This window comes from Terrapene carolina, unplaced genomic scaffold (genome assembly GCF_002925995.2).
Source record: "Terrapene carolina triunguis isolate 2854851 unplaced genomic scaffold, T_m_triunguis-2.0 Scaffold62, whole genome shotgun sequence".
NCBI lineage: Eukaryota > Metazoa > Chordata > Testudines > Emydidae > Terrapene > Terrapene triunguis.
In genome coordinates this window covers 5702191-5719759 of record NW_020664413.1, presented here as the reverse complement: position 1 = coordinate 5719759, position 17569 = coordinate 5702191, and positions in this window count along the sequence as shown.

Below are 17569 nucleotides of genomic sequence, written 5' to 3'. Positions count from 1 at the left end.
TAGCAACATATGTTTAGAATAGGACGTACAATGCTATGTGCTGTCATGTTCCACCCCAGAGGCAGTTGCACTTCAGTGGTGGCTGAAGTTTGTAAACGTGTTTGGAAGTCTTTGGTACGGAAAGCACAGTATAAATATTCTCTCCTGACAATCTTTTTATTATGGTCCTACTGCCTCTGACATGTATTACCCGGGTGTTCATGAATAGGTAAAGTGAAAGGAAAAAAATAACTGCAATAGAAAGTTCACTGGAGAGGAGAGACTGTCTTGGGGTTAAGGTACTGGACTGAGATACAGATGTTCTGAGTTAAATTCCCAGCTCTGTCACAAACTTCATGGGTGATCTTGGGCAAGTTCCTTAACCTCACTGCCTCCACTCCCAAAACATCTTTCTCCTACCCTTTGTCTGTTTGCCCAGAACTGCTTATAGTCTAAATACTCAAAGACCATATATTATGATGTGTATGTACAGCATTTAGCATAGGTCTTGATCCTGATTCAAGCCCCGAGGTGTTACTGCTATTCAAATAAATAATAATGCTTAGAATCATAACAGAATCTGCCTGACCAACTAATTGAAATTATCTCCTGCTCTGGTTTACTAGAATTATGATGCAAACGTATTCACATCGCTAGCCACCCTTATATAATGTTGCCATCTCAATTGCTCTGAGAGGGTTTAAGATTACTTCCTTACATAATTCTTTCATATCGTAAGCATCAAACTCTCTGTATCATTTGAAAGAGCATAACAAATAAATGTTCCTTTCACAGTAAATCATAGTAACATTAGTCCCCATTAAGGACTTTCATCCAGTTATTCTGGACTGATGCGATTTATTTTGTTGTTAAAAGACCAAGATATTTTTTAAAACACACCAATATGACTGTTAAGACTACAGCATTTGAACAGTTCTTTTTCACATCTGGCGTGCAGGGCATTATCATAGAATCATAGAATCCTAGAATATCAGGGTTGGAAGGGACCTCAGGAGGTCACCTAGTCCAACCCCCTGCTCAAAGCAGGACCAATTCCCAACTAAATCATCCCAGCCAGGGCTTTGTCAAGCCGGGTCTTAAAAACCTCCAAGGAAGGAGACTCCACCACCTCCCTAGGTAACGCATTCCAGTGCTTCACCACCATTATGTACCACTATGTTGCTGAGATGACACGTCTGGTTTGCAAGCCAGAGCACAGGACTGAAGTCGGGAGCATGTCTATCTACCTTATCTTTCTAGGTCTTTATACCACAGTGGCATCTGAAGATTCCATTTCCATCTCTGCCACCGTTTTCCAGTGTGATGTTTGTTAGGTCACTTAACCTGTCTCTGCTGCTGTTTTCCCATCTGTACATGGGGAATAATAATACTTTCTTCTGTATTTCTACAGCACTTCGGATGGGAAGTGCAAAATTCCGTTTTTGACTATAAAGATGCCTCAGAGTTAGGGTTATTCCCATTAAGGAACACTTTTTGAATGTAGCTTATAAGTTAGTGTAAAATTCTGTACACCAAAATAACACCCTGGCACCTCTATATTCACCAGTGTTATATGATTGCAACAAATCTTGTACAAAATATGTCATGTACGGTGTCAATGGTTTACTGAATATGATTATCCTATTTGTATTCAAGTCTCATTTTTGTCTCTCTTTGTCCCTTCATTTGTGGACTCTTCATCCAGTATAGGGGTAATGGCTGCTATGACTCAAAGCACACACGGGCATGAGACTAGATCATGTGATACTGGACTCCATCTTATGTTTGTACTTTTCCACAAACGGTGCTGGGGGCTTTGTTTGGGACAATGAAGTCCCTTTCACATGGCAGAAGCTATAAAAGGGGGAAGTGACATCACCCCACAACTCCAGGCGGGACAGGAGAATTCCAGCCTGTGTACGCAAAAGTGGTGACCAAATTGTTCTATCTGACAGGGTGAGACATTCCTTGATTCAAATCCTGTCTAGTTCATAGAACTTTGGTTGCATTTTTGTTTTATTTCTTATGGTGATCTGTACGCTATTACTTATGATCACTTAAAATCTATCTTTCTGTAGTTAATAAATCTGTTTTATTTTACCTAAAAACAATGTGTCGTTTGAAGTGTAAAGGAAAATCTGCTCAGGAACAGGGGCTGGTGCATTGTCCTCTCCACATTGAGGGAGGGGCGGACTGGGAAATAAACTTACACTGGTCAGGCTTTTAATCAGGGCAAGATGGTTCAGCTCTGGGGTCCTACGCTGGAGAACTGGGGGGAATTGGCTGGAGCCTCCTATTGTTAGTTCATGAGTGGCTAGGAGAAGCATTCATGTAACTACAGCTGGGTGTTTCCCTGCTTGTGTATGGCTGTGTCAGTGCAAGACCTGGAGAGGATTACAGCTTGTAACAGCCTCATAGCTTGAGAGGGGGCTGAGACTGGTATGCCAGAGGGCTCAGTGGAACCCAACTCCAGGGTACACCCCAGGGAAGTCTATCAGAGTTATGAATACGTAAAGGAAGTCCATTGAGAAGTCTTTAGATAAACAACAATTGGATGGCTTAAAAATCTGCACCATCCCAAACTCCGTCTCTTTCATATTTAAACATTTAAAACTATAGATCTGATTTTCTTCAAATATGGCTTGTTTAGTAGATCTCACTGAGACTTAAAATCAAGTCAAGTCTAAAGACTGTGCTGTACTGTAACTTACTATGTATAGTGTTATATAAGAAATTCCAGTTAATACAGTATGATATTAATAGATAAATACTGAGTGATATCAAGTAAGACCAAATTTTTCACCAAAGAACAAGCACACAAAGTTCTATGTTCCCTTCCCTGCCCCCCTAAAAAACTCAACGTGGCCTTAATTCTAGATTCAGACATAATCATAATACAATGTAACGATGGTTACATGCATTAGGTATTTTTGCATTGAATATCATTGTAATACAAGTTATTAAAAAGTAAGAATGCTAGATATGAGCAAATATGCATAGACAGCTCTCTATTGAATCTTTAAAAAGCCTCATTGTTTGTCACTGATGTATGCTGGGGTACTAAATCTGTAGTAATTATCACCCCCTATGTTTATTTTGTCACAAAAGGTATTTCTCTAGGAATTGCATCTTGGAGATTGAAAGTGCTATTTTGCTCTCCTTGTGTGTTTGCTAGTGAGCTACCTTGCAATATTTGAAATGACATCTTTAATGTAGAGAACAAAGTCTCGTTGCAGAACTATAATATCTCATTAGATGCACGCAAACACATGTATCAACAAAAGCAATTTTAAAATGTATTGGCAAATTGACTCAAAAATAGACACAGAAAGAAACTAGTTTGCTCTCCTTAACTATCATCTGTGTGGGACTGCATCTAAAACAATTTTTTTTCTCTGAGTTATTTGTGCGTGGGAATGAGACAAAAGAAGGAAAATATATCTAAAACAGCACAAAATGCTAATGATATCTCATTAACCTTAGACTCTCTCTCATTAGATTGTGGATTGTTTTTGGAACCAACAAAGTAAAGCAAATTACATTGCTGGTTTAAGGCAGGTGTACTGTACTTTAAATACACCTGTGTAAATGGCTCAGATACCGCAGTGATGAGCACGCTATAAGAACTTGAATAGAATCAAATGGAACTTGACAACACGTAGGCTGTTGGTGTGCACAGGCCACTGCCTAGCATGTTATCTTATTGTTCACTCATCCTCCCTGGTCGGTTGGTCTGTATCCAGGCCTGTGGACAGCAATTCCAGGCCCCAGGGTAGAACAGTCAATGGGCCTCTGTGACGGGGTTTGACTCATCACCGCGGTGCCTCCTGCTGGCCGTCCTGGGAATTAGCTCAGGGTTGCCAGTGCGCCCTCCTCAGGTGGTGCCTCACCCGTGATCACTCCTGTCTCCACATCCAGGACCTATGTTGCTCCCCGGATCATGTCATCCTCTTCTGGGCACAGCCCTCCAGCTGTGCCCCACTTGGTTCTTTCACCACTTGTCGGGGACCGACAGTCCTCAGTCCAACCACTGCAGTGGCAATCTGCAGTCCAGGTTCTAGCCACTCGTCTCAGTGGTAGACTGCAGTCCATGCACTGGCCACTCCCCTCAGTGGTCAGTGGGGGTAAGGGCGGGGGCAGGCCCACTCGCTACTCCGGACCCCGACCCAGGGACCCTATAGCCGGCAGCCATGTACTGCCCCTCCTCCAACTCCGCTGTCTCCTTCCCTGGGCCACTTCCCCAGAGCCCCAACACCTCCTCTGCCCTTGTATCAGGGCCTCAGTTTGGCAACTATCAGCCTGGAACTTCCTCATACTCTGCTGACCCTACCCAGCACTGCTCTGTCCATGGTGCTCTAGCCCTCTAAGCAGCCAGTCCTCCTCCCTCAAACTTCAGGGAGTGACTGCCTCTGCTTTGCTCAGCAGACACTTCTTATATGCGCCAGCCCGGCCCTGATTGGCTCCTCCAATAAATCTTTCCCTAATTGGCTGGCACTTATTGGCTGCCTCTTGCGCAGCCTCCCTATGGTTGCTTTAATCCCTTACATAGCAGTGAAGGGCAGCGGCCCCATCACAGCCCCCTAGAAAGGGATGTGCCCACCCGGCTGCCTTCACTGCCGCCGGTGACACCCCGCGCGCACCTAGGAGCCAGGGCCGGATTAACCTTTTGTGGGCCTAGTGCCAGACATATCTGTGTGCCTCCATGGGGGCAATGGAGCATGGTGCAGGGAGGTCAGTAGTCAGAGCAAGGGGCCAGCGGGGCATGGCATGGAGGGGGCGGCCCTGCTCTGCCCAGCCCAGTGGGAGGGCACTGTTTACAAACCGGCAGCCACCAGACGCACTCTGGCCCACCCAGCCCTGTGCTGCCAGTGTGCCCCTTCCCCACTGGGGTAGGCCCATGGCGTGCCACACAACCCCCCAACCCAAGACCCCCCAACTCCCCAGGGCCAGCCTCCCCCGGACCCGCTAGGCCGAGCGCCCCTCCGCCCACAGCCCCACCACAACTGCCCAGAACCCCTCACAGACCCCCCACTGCCCAGCACCCCAACACACACAGGCTGCCCCCACTGCCCAGCACCCCCAACAACTCCACCCCCCACTACCTAGCACTCCAAAACACACAAACCTCCCCCACTGCCCAGCGCCCCCCAGCCCCTCACAGCCCAGCACCTGCCCCCACAGACCTCCCCAGAGACCTACTCCTCCATGCCCTGCCCCCGGCCAAACTCACCCACCCTGCTGAGGCAGCGCAGAGCAGGGATCCCTCCTCCCAGCACAGTCCTAGGGGGCAGAACAGTTGAAGCTTGGGAGCACAGATGATCCCATCCCCCAGGGCTCCACCCAGCCCTACCTGCCTGGCGCTGGTGCCCATGGCAGAGAGGAGACATTTCCTTGCAGGGGTGGCGAGGGGCAGCCACTGAATTCCCCAGCCTTACGCTTCTACAGAGCAGGCCCTGTGGCCTGCCCGGGCGATTTAAAAGGGCCCAGGGCTCCCAGCTGCCTCCACTACTGAAGCAGCAGCTGGGGGTCCTTGGGCCCTTTTAAATCAGCCAGGCCCCTGGGCAATTGCCCCCTTCCGCCCCCCCACCCTCTGTCGGCAGGCCTGTCTGTATCCATTTGTTTTCTCTTGTCTAGGATTGTGAACTCTTTGAGGCAGGGACCATGTCTTTGTTCTCTGTTGGTACAGCACCTAGCACAATGGGGTCCAGGCCCATGACTAGGGCTCTTAGAATAATGGTAGTGCAAATAATAAACAGTAACAGTAGTGGCTGGAATTAACTGTTCTGTTTTAAAAAATAGCTTTTTTGTCAAAAACAAAAATTGCCATGGGAGATTACTAATTTTACCAAATTGTTTGGGTTTTCACCAGAAGTACCAAAACCAAAGAGAGTTTGTGGTCTGGAACTGAAAAAATATTTATATCTGCAAGCAGAGTCTGAATGAGCTCTCCCCTGACATCTAGTGGTGAGCTGTGGAAAAGGACTTCAGAAGCTGATCTCATTTGCATGGGCACACCCACCCTGCCTAGGTGCTCAGCATGATGGGATTGCTTGCCCAAATGGTCAGTTTTGGCTGGCGTGGGATCCCCAGCATCCTTGTTATTGGGGCAGGAGTAATAAAGGGTTGTTATCCTTGCTATGTGAATCAAGGGTAGAACAACTGTACTTAGCATTTCCCCGATTGAGGGACTCACCCTCAGCTTAACAGAATTTGCTAGGCAGGGGATATGGGTTCCAAAGCCTGGAAAGAGAGAGAAGTGTATTTTTACCTGGTAGTGTGGGCCTTGCTGAAGAGCCCCAGACACAATTTGATCCTGCCACCAGAGGTGAAAGAAAGCTGGAACGGTCCGGTACAGCGAAACCGGCAAGAGCTGGTATGCCATGCTTGACTGGCCTCGCTTCCCTGGCGATGATTTAAAGGGCCCAGGGCTCCAGCCACTGCGGGGAGCCCTGGGCTATTTAAATCATCGCCAGAGCTCTGGCAGCTGAGCTCAACCAGGGATTTAAAGGGCCCGGAGCGCCAACCGCTGCGAGAGCCCCAGGCCCTTTAAAGCACCGCTGGAGCTCCGGCAGCTGGGCTCGGGTGGTGCTTCAAAGGGCCCGGGGCTCCCTGTGGCAGCTGGCGTCTCTGGCCCTTTAAATCCCTGCTGGAGCTCCAGCAGCCAGGCTCTGGCAGGGATTTAAAGGGCCCAGAGCTCTGGCCACTCCGGGGAGCCCTGGGCCCTTTAAATCACCGCCGGAGCTCTGGCAGTGGGGCTCGGGTGGCACTTTAAAGGGCGCAGGGCTCCCCACAGTGGCTGGAGCCTCTGGCCCTTTAACCTTTAACCCTAACCCTAACCCTTTAAATCACCGCCGGAGCCCCGGGGCTCGGGCAGCCGGGCCAGGGCGGGGGTTTAAAGGCCCCAGTGCTCTTGCCATTGCAGGGAGCCCTGGGCCCTTTAAATCACCGCCGGAGCCCTGCTGCTGCTACCCTGGGGCAGCGGCGCCCCTGAGTCCCGGTTCTCCCAAGCTGGTAGCTCTGGGGTGATTTAAAGGCCCTGGGGCTCCCAGTCACAGCCGGAGCCCCAGGGCCTTTTAATATTGAAAGGCCCCGCCTCTCCCGGTTGAGGCCCTGCCCATGCTCAGGACTCCGGCGTACCGGTAAGTCCTTTAAATTACTTTCATCCCTGCCTGCCACTCTCTACTGTGTAATAACAGAGCTAATTTAGACTCAATTGAGAGTCTTGTTACACACTGTAGAGCTGAAATCACTGATCCATCGGTCTAAGTATTAGACCTGCTTTTGTATAGTAACTCTGACTGGCTATTTTTAGGCCCAGAATCCGAACCAGTTGACCCAGGCTCTGAGACTTGCTACTCTGAGACATTTTTTTTTCTGTATAGATATTCCTAAACTTACACTGATGGACTGCTTCTACTCAATCAGCGAGCTTAGCTGTAGGATAGTTTTGTGTTTAAAACAGAAAGGACACTGATTGATGAGACATAAGAACAAATTAATGTTTCTATGCTTAACTGCTTAATATTCTTAATGTGTACAAGTTACTGGAAGCAGTTGATGGGTAAACATGGTGAGAAACCTGGACCTGAAGGTGAAAGTCACTAAGGCCAGCTGATAATTGAATTTAAATTAAGAAGGGAGAAGAAATTACAGTATCTAACACATTCAAAATCAGTGCCTGAAGAAAGAAGATAATCTTTAAATACAAAGAACTACCTCTAAAAGATCTCTTGTGAATGTAATTCTTAATGTTAAGTTATAGGAACCCTTATGATTAACTATAGCTTGAATCATGTGGTGCCTGAATCAGAACTGAGTCAGAGGTCATATAAAAAGGTAATTTAAAATTGGAATCTTAAGACACCCAGCAGCTTTGCTCCAAGAATAATTATCCCTTTTCTCAGTGAATCAGGATTCACATATTTTATTTCCTTGATGTAATAATTCTGGTTAGATCTCCAAATGTGCATCGTTTTCCAGTGGATGTGCAAGACTTAACTTTCTAATTTTATTTAAAGCAGAAATCAAAAATCCTTTAAAAATATCATTTTTTTTTAAAGTTCAATCTCCCTTATAATCAGGAAGAAGCAAAAAAGGGGCAAGAGCTTATTTTATCTTTCTTTCTCTACAAATAAACACCTTGAAAGCTATTTCTTTAATGGTATAATTCACAAAACCATTTACATATGAGTGAAAAGGAATGGTAACAATCTAATTACCTCTGGTCAGAAAATGGAAATTCCAAAATTTGGCGAGGAATTGGCCTAAATCAGGGGGAGAAAAATCAAAACTTCCTGAGTAATGGAAAATCTCCCAAAATTGATTCAGAGACATTGAAATGATTCAATAAGGAATAACTATGGGGTTTTTTTTAGATAATACTAATCATCATCAGCAGCATGTTCCTATTATGCCTCTGGCATTTAGGGCAGGGACGAAGCTCCTCCACTCCTGTCTTTTTCTGGCAAGTCTTTCAATGGTTCCCCAGATGTGCTCCAGGATTTTTAGCTCAGCTTCCACAGCTCTTCGCCATGTTGTTTCAGGCATCCTCATTTTCGCTTGCCTTCAGATGTCCATCTTATTGCTACTTTGGTGATGGAATCAGTTTCCATCCGAAGCACATGACTGATCCATCTCCAGTGTCTCCTGGCAATGATGGTGCTCAGATCCTCTTGGCTGCACTGTGTCAATAGATCTTGGTTTGAGATTGTTCTGGGCCAAAAGGTACAGAGGATTTTTCTGTATGGAATGAAGACATGTCATACTTTCTCATTCTCCCGCATTCAGCACTATAACGTTTTCTCATTCCCCAGCATTCTGCACTATAAAATAGTGTTGAAAGTACGCAGCTCTGATAAATCTTGAGTTTGGTTTTGGTGTTGTATTTTGATGATTTCCAGACTGTATTTAAGCTCCTGAAGGTGTTCCTGGCTTTACTGATTTTGTTCTGGATGTCCTGGCTTGTTCCACTGTCTTGGCTGACTGTGCTGCCCAAGTATGTGAATATTTCTACATTGGTGAGAACATAATCCTCTATCCGTACTGGTGAAGGTGAGGCTATATTAAAGGTCAGGATATCTGTCTTATTGTGGTTGATTTTCAGTCCATTTGCTGGCTGAATGCATTGAGTGGAGTTGTTTTTTCTTGAATATGGTTTTGGGTATGTGATAGGAGGTAATACTGAAACATTATAATATTCTGTTATTGAATATATAATTAAATATAAAATACTCATGATTTATAAATAAATATTTCAACAATAATTATTCTGAAAATACTTTTTAAATAGTTACTTCATATATAAAGATTTTAATACAAGTCAAAACAAATCGCAAGGAAGTGATAGGCTAAATGAAACATTTTGACATTAACAAAACAAAACATTTCAGTGTTCCATATCAAAACAAGAAAGTTGAAATGCATAATTTCAAAGATTTCCAGCAAAAAAAAAAATTAATCAAATACATGTTCCTGCCACACATTTCGATTTTGGTGAAACAATGTTTTCCAATGGAAAACTATTTTGCTAGACTATTGTTGTTAATAAAGGGGAAAAGCAAATATTGACATGCAATAAGCATAACAAATTTGTAAAGAGATGCCAAGTAACGTCCTCTTCAAAGTCTGAACATGTAAGAGGAAGGATGGTCTTCGGGTTAAGACACTGGATTGGGATTCAGGAAACTTAAGTTCAATTTCTTTCTATGTCACAAACATCCTGGATCCAGTCCTACCCCAAATGAAGCTTTGCTGACTAATTTCTGTAGAGGTAGGTTTGGACTTCCTGTGTTGAGACATTTATATTGCTGTGCATCAGTAAAAGTGGGATAATCATACTTCCTTACCTCACAGGTTTATACTGAGGATAAATTCACTAATGTAGGTGAGATGTTCACACACTATGATAGGATTTACACTTTGACTTAGGTTGCACTATTCAAAATTTTTTGCAAAAGCTACATATTGTATTATAAGTTTTAGGTAATTAGTAACTTTCAAAGAATGATGAGACATTACTAGCTGCCGAATTCAAATGGGTGTTCTTCAGTTTATAGAAACCATTTAAGTGTGCTGTTCATTTGGGTTCACACCCTGTGTGCTGAAATACATGGTGCCATGATTTGTCTGTTCTAACTAATATGGCAGGATTGAGATCCATTGATTAAGGCACTAAAACAACTCTAGAATTTTTATATACTTATATTAACCCTGTGGTGATGGGGGTGGTGTGGATGGAAGTTATGGCAATTCATCTTTATCGAATATCATACACTAGTATCTTCCCATTGATCCTTCCTTATAATCCACTCTCCATTTTAACTAACCTCCCAGTCTGTATTGAGCCGATCAAACTAAAGTTTTCCCGCATACCCTCATAGGGAAATATTTCCCACCTCTGTGATAAAAGCAAACTCTATCACTAACAGTAGCATTGTTCCTTTCCTGCTGGCCTGTGTAATACATTACGGCACTATATCTAAAGTTATGATTGATGAAACACTCCCATCATAAGCCTCTGTTTTCATAACTGCTTGTAAAATAGTTACCCTCTGGACTGAGATTTTTCACACTTGCTTTCAGCCCAAAGGTGAAGGGTGTTTGGTTTGGTTTGGTTTTTGGGGGGGGATGCTTCATAAAAGGTTATTTGGGCATTTTAGGAGTGATCCAGTTAAGAAATATTTTCCAACAAACCTCGATGCCAACTCTGCCCACATATCTACACCAGCAACACCATCACAGGACCTAACCAGATCAGCTACAACATCACCGGTTCATTCACCTGCATGTCTACTAATGTTATATATGCCATCATGTGCCAGCAATGCCCCTCTGCTATGTACATCGCCCAAACTGGACAGTCACTACGTAAAAGGATAAATGAACACAAGTCAGATATCAGGAATGGCAATATACAAAAACCTGTAGGAGAACACTTCAACCTCCCTGGCCACACAATAGCAGATGTAAAGGTAGCCATCTTACAGCAAAAAAACTTCAGGACCAGACTCCAAAGAGAAACTGCTGAGCTTCAGTTCATTTGCAAATTTGACACTGTCAGATCAGGATTAAACAAAGACTGTGAATGGCTAGACAACTACAAAAGCAGTTTCTCCTCCCTTGGTCTTCACACCTCAACTGCTACAGAGGACCTCACCCTCCTTGATTGAACTAACCTCATTATCTCCAGACTGATTCTTGCCTGCATATTTATACCTGCCTCTGGAAATTTCCATTACATGCGTCTGACGAAGTGGGTATTCACCCACGAAAGCTTATGCTCCAATACATCTGTTAGTCTTAAAGGTGCCACAGGACTCTCTGTTGCTTTTTAATGTGATATAGTTGCATTAAAGGCTAATATAATTCTGGGATGTAGTAAGAGGAATGGCATATGTAATTGTTCCACTCGGCTTGGCACTGGTGTGGCCTCAGCTGGCATACTGCATCCTGTTCTGGGTGCCCCACTTTAGGAAATATGGACAAATTGGAAAGAGTCCAGAGGAGAGCAACAAAAATGAGAAAAGGTTTAGACAGCCTGACCTATGAGGAAAGGTCAAAAAGAACTAGGCATGTTCTGTCTTGAGAGGGGATCTGTTAACAGTCTTCAAAGTTGCTAAGGACTGATATAAAGAGAAAAGTGATCAATTGTTCTCCATGTCCACTAAAAGTAGGGCAAGAAGTAATGGGCTTAATCTGCAGCAAAATAGATTTAGGTTAGATATTAGGAAAAAGTTGCTAATTATAAGGGTAGGTAACCACTGGAATAGGTTTCCAAGGGAGATTATGGAATCCCCATCATTGGAGGTTTTTAAGAACAGGTTGGACAAACACCTGTCAAGGATGGTCTGGGTTTATTTGATCCTGCTTCAGTGCAGAGGGGTTGATGACCTCTTTAGGTTCCTTCCAGCCTCACATTTCTATGATTCTATGAAGTGCTAGAAGGCAGGTTTGTGAAAATGGTGGGGAAACAACCTTGCTTACACAAAGGCAGCAAAGATGTTTCCTCTTTGTTGTATTTATCCTTCTTTTGCGTCTCTGGTAACAGCTGGATGTTTCCAGGACATTTTTATAACTAACCAAAAAAAAAAAAAAAAAGAAAGAGAGAGAGAAAGAAATTGAATTCACCCTTCAGGCTGGCCGGAATATTGTCCTTTGGGAAAAAGGTAATAACTTGCTAGATTATTGAAGAGTTCACACCATATCCTTAAAACGAAGTACCAACATGTAATTGGACCTTCCAGGGATGGAGTCTGAATAGATACAATTAAAACTACTTCATCCTTCCTAGGCTGGCAGTTGTTTTCATGCATGGCTAATATTGGACCAGTACCTCAGCTAGTGTGAATTGAAGTAGCTCCATTCAAGTCTACATTTGGGCTCGTGGACTCAGACTTAAGCATAGACATTTTCAGCCCCTACGGAATTTAATATATGAAGAAAGCGCTGAGGAACTGAAATTTGGGACATGGCGAGGCTAGAATGGAGATTATATCTAAATTTATTGGACCAGAATTTCAGCTAGTGTAAATCAGTCTAGCTCCATCAAAGTCAATGGCATACTGCTGACATACACCAGCGGAGGATCCTTGCCTTATCAGCAGTCTAAAATTACAACAACATTCAGGAGCCTGGAAATGTATCCTTTTTCTAAGTGTTGTGTAAGTTTCAAGCCACACAACTCTCATTAAAGTTAATGGATGTCTCATGGCTACAGTTGTATGGGCCCATTCTGAATACGTAGAAGGGCATGTGTAATCCTCAAAGTGGGTGGAAAGGAGAGCATTTCTCTCAGGGTTATTGATGATGATTGGATACTTCTTGCTGAAAATCATGGCACGATTGTTGAGGGACACCCAGGCAGTGCAGTCATGGCCAGTCAAGTGTTACATTGCACATCACCGCCACTCAAAGAATAAACTGGTCAATTTAGCTCTTTGTTGTTGTTCGTCAGCAAAATGGAAAAGCATTCCGCTTGTGTTAAATGCAGTGGAAAAACGAGAAAGTTGGAACAAGTAAAATTCATCTGAGCTCTTGACCTGACTAAGAGGCGCTAGCTAGCTGTAGCATAGCAAAATAATGGGAACTCCAAGTGTAGGATAGCTGCTTGACCTGGCTTATTTCAGTTCAGTCTTTCAGCTTCCTCCTTGTTATTTCAGAGTTGCATAAACACAATGGTCTGATTCGCCATTGAGTTAGATTGTGGTTTACACCAGTGCGACTGGGCCGATTTCAGACCAAGCTGGAGTAATGCACAGGGGAGTCAGACCCAGAACTGGCAGCGAGACCAAACGCTGTACCCCACCGGATGGGTGCTGATAGCATTGTCATTGCTCCAGCTAGCTTTGCAAAAGTTTCCTGATATTATCTGTACTGCGCAGCCTTATTAAGCGCAGGAAATGTGTTTGTTCTGTGAAAATAACCTGATGTAAAAAATAGACACCCTGTGGAACTATAAATAAGTTGTAGAATTCCTACATCCGTCCAGCTCTGCCAGCAGCTAGGCTGGCAGGCATCCTACAGGTAGCTTATTACTCTATTCTGTAAGCTGGACAAACCCCTGGTTATACTAGACAAGGAGTGACTACTGTTCAGCCAGGAAGAACATCATTAGAGGTATTTTTAAATTCTTCTAAACCTTCTCCTTCGTGTGCTTGAATACATACAGTGAGGGGACTATAGTGGAGCAGCTGTAATACAGAAAAGATGAAGATGGGGCATGAGTTTGTTATCTCTTGTCAGCAGCACCCTAAGATAATGAGGGTGCCAGTGCTCTGATAGTAACAAAATATGTCAGCTGTCATCCATTGCAGGGTTTTTTTCCTCCCGGAATTTATGTTGTATCCTTGATAAGGAGGAAAAAATACAGAACAAAATGTAGGTTAGTTTAATATCCTTTTCCTAAAATATTTCCTTGCAGTCCCTGAGGCTAAAGAGAAGCCTCAATTCTACAATCCCTGGATGGAAACCACAGCTAGAAAATGTTCCATGGTGCAATTTTTGTGGTTCTCTTAATTGGCAGTTTCTTAGGAGTGAAGCCCATTGAGAAGGTCTTTGCACGTTGCTGGTCACTTTGAAAAAGCTCGAGACCCTCAAGGGGACAATAGCAGTGAAGCTAACTCCATCCAGTTATAAACGAGGAACCGGAGCATCAGTCTTCATGTGAAGTTTAACTAATAAAACATTATGACGGGTGCAGACTGTCTGGAATCTCATTTGTCATCTACCCATTAGGAGAGACTCAGAAGAAGAAAAGAAAAGAGATAATCACAGAAAAGATGCGACTGCTGGAACCAGTTGTTCTGTACCCTGTAGGAGGTTCCCTACCAAAACTTATACCACCCAATACTGCCACTTTTACTCCTGGGTCTTCAGTAGTATACTATGGCACATAAGTAGCATCTCAGGGGTGCACAGGCCTTGAGCATGTACTCCGCACACTGGTGAATTGCACTTAGTGAGAAGTACTTATGAGAACAGGAGTACTTGTGCTCAAATGAACTTGTGCATTATGCTCAAATAAATTTGTTAGTCTCCAAGGTGCCACGAGTACTCCTGTTCTTTTTGCGGATACAGACTAACACGGCTGCTACTCTGAAACCTGTACTTATGAGAGTAACCCCATAAGCATAACTCAAAAGTGATTGACCTGGTGGGGCTACACTCATGAGTACATACTATTCACTGTTGCCATGGCTGCCAATACTTAGTAACATAACACCGCCCCTTATTCGCCGTGAAGGGGCCTCCATCATGCTCCTGGCCAAGATCCATGAGAATGATGACTTGCCTCTGTACTCAGACCTCGTCAACCACCTGCCAGTTTGCCTGTCTTCTAGATGCCCTTTATGGTCACTTATGCCACCACAGGACAATGTGATGAATCTGCTTGGCATAATGAATGGTCAGTGACAGTCATTAATCACTCTCTTATCACCAAGCCAACCATCTGCTCAGCAGCTTTTGACTTGGCAAGGCACCTATGGTCATCCCTGAACTGGTTTCGAACTGGACAGGAAAATGGTGTGGCTACTCTCTTCAAATGGGGTTTCTCTAGTGACCCGTGATGTAGATGGGGTCAACTTCAAACTATGTTGCATATCCTTGATGAGTGCCCATTGACATACTTCGACAGCAGGCTACCTCTTCACCTGGTTGATGACGATGCTATCAAATGGCTGGGCACACTGTGCATATCCTGAGAGAGAGATTCACTGTGAGTAAAGGCAGCAAAAAAAAATCCACCCTTTTATTATTTCAATGCACCTCTCTAAACGCTGTTATCTGCAAGCCAAGCAAATTTAACTTCAGTAAAGGCCGGATCCAAAGCCCACTGAAGTCAACGAAAAAAACTCATCTCATTGAGTAAAGTCCATTACAATCCTCCACCAAGCTCGTCTCCTTACAGTGTCTGACATTGTATATTGGGGGTCTGATCCAAAGTCCCAGTCAAGTCAGTCTTTGTTGCTGCACTCCTTATTGGCAATCGTAGCAAATCAAAAGTTTTAGGGCTTCCAAGAGCCCCTCTTGTTTATTTTTGAAGCTCCCTCCTTTCCCTGACTTTGCTCCAGTCTCCATTCCCATTGACCTAGGCTGATGCAGAAGCTGTGACCGACAGTCAGAACAGCAGACCAAAATACCCAAGTGGTAAAAAGACATTGAGTTTCCATGAGACTGTCCTGATGCCAGCACTATGAGAGGGACAGTCCGAAAAAGCTGGAGCAAAGGGAGGAAGTCGGGTGTGTTCCTGCAATAGATGTTTATGCAGGATACATTCTCCACCGCCTGGAGGCACGATCCATAGGGTGATACTGAAGCTTTTGGTAATTGAAAACATTCTTGTTATTTTGCATTTGACATAAGCTGCCTCCTGCCGAGTAAGGACAAGTTCTACAACCCAGGAGATATTTCAATGTGGCTAGCTTTGCTGATCAGGATGTCTGTTCCTTTTGATTCTTTATGTGGGATCTAATATACTAGCTGATAGACTGCCGAGTGGCCTGACGGAGTCTCTAACAATCATATACCTCCCATGAATTTGAATGTTAAGGAGGCTAACATGAATTATACTCTCTTGATTGCATTATTGGGTCTATCAGGGAAATTCCCTTCTTCATATACAATCATCAGAATCTTTTCTTGTTCCTACGTAAGATTCTAATTCTGTTTTCTTCTTCTCTTGCAATTGTGACATTGAAATACCAAGTGGTCACCCTTAAAAACTTGCCAATCACCTTGCATACCTTGGTATTTTCAGTATTTGGGAGTCAGTCATTCTCTATCATGAGTATAAGGGGGAACATGGATCTGCGATCATGTCACGCTCCCTGTAAGAACCTGGCCCAGGCCAGGGAAGCTAATGATCCAACCAACAGACCAAATTTGGTGATGAATCCTGGTCAGGTCCCACCTGAAGCACGTTGAGCATATGCTGAGAAGATGAATATAAGCATAGGGAAATATACAGAAAATACTAAGATAACCTTATCCATTCATCTAAAGGAAAAACTGGTGCATTTGTTAAGGTGGCTACTGAATGAGAAAGACTTCTTATGGTGCTAAAAGGAGTATTGATTGTTCATCCCTGGTAGAAATATTAAAGAGTCATATATACTAAAAGCAGATTTTTTAAGAGGAGCAATATAAGACTATATGCAAATCTACATTTATGGATTTATTCACGTTCCATAGCTTGTTATGTAAAACTCAGTGGGAGGGTTCAGATGCTGGGGGAGTGGGGCTTGGCGGGATGGGGCTCCAGATGCGGGTGGCTTGTTGGGATGGTCCTGGTGCAGGGAGAGTGGGGCTTTCAGAGAATTTGAACATGTAAAACCCATTAATTAAAAAAAATGGCTACTACTGGCTCAAAATACAGAGTCAGGAAAAGAAAGATAATGTATATTATCAAGAGGGCTTTGTTTCCCAAGTCTCTGTGAGACACTAAGCTCTGGCTTTGTATCACTCTGTGGGGCTAACAGTATAGCTGCATCTTTATTGTCAGTACTTTCTACCTAGTGCAAAGATAGCCCCAAGCAGGTTTTCAACATCATTACTACACATGTTTCTATGGAAATTAGTGATGTTCGCAACCCTGCGTCATGTGGCTGCTATCATATTACCATAGAAAACTAGGCACTGGCTGATTAGCTAAGGGCAATAATAATAGCTTCGCTATTTGCCTTATAATACAGTGTTGTGCCAGGTGACAAAATAGGGAAATCGTTGTTAGAGGTTACTCTGATAACTTGATCAACAATACAAAACATCAGCAACAATAGTTCTCCCAGCCTTTTATAGCATAGCAATTTGATGGAATAGTCTCAAAAAGAGTTAGCTGAAAAAATTTAAATATTTCAAAACAGACCATTTTTTTTGTTAAATTTCAGAATTTTTTTAAGCTTTTCCAATTTTTTATTTTACACATTACTGAAATGGTTCCCAAACAGGGCCGGCTCCAGGCACCAGGCAACCAAGCACATGCTTGGGGCGGCACCTGGTAAGGGGCGGCCAATCTTGGGGTGGCGGGGGGCAGCGCAGCGCGGCATTCCGTGGGGGGGGGCGCTCCGGAGGCGCGGCGCTCGGCGGGGGGGGG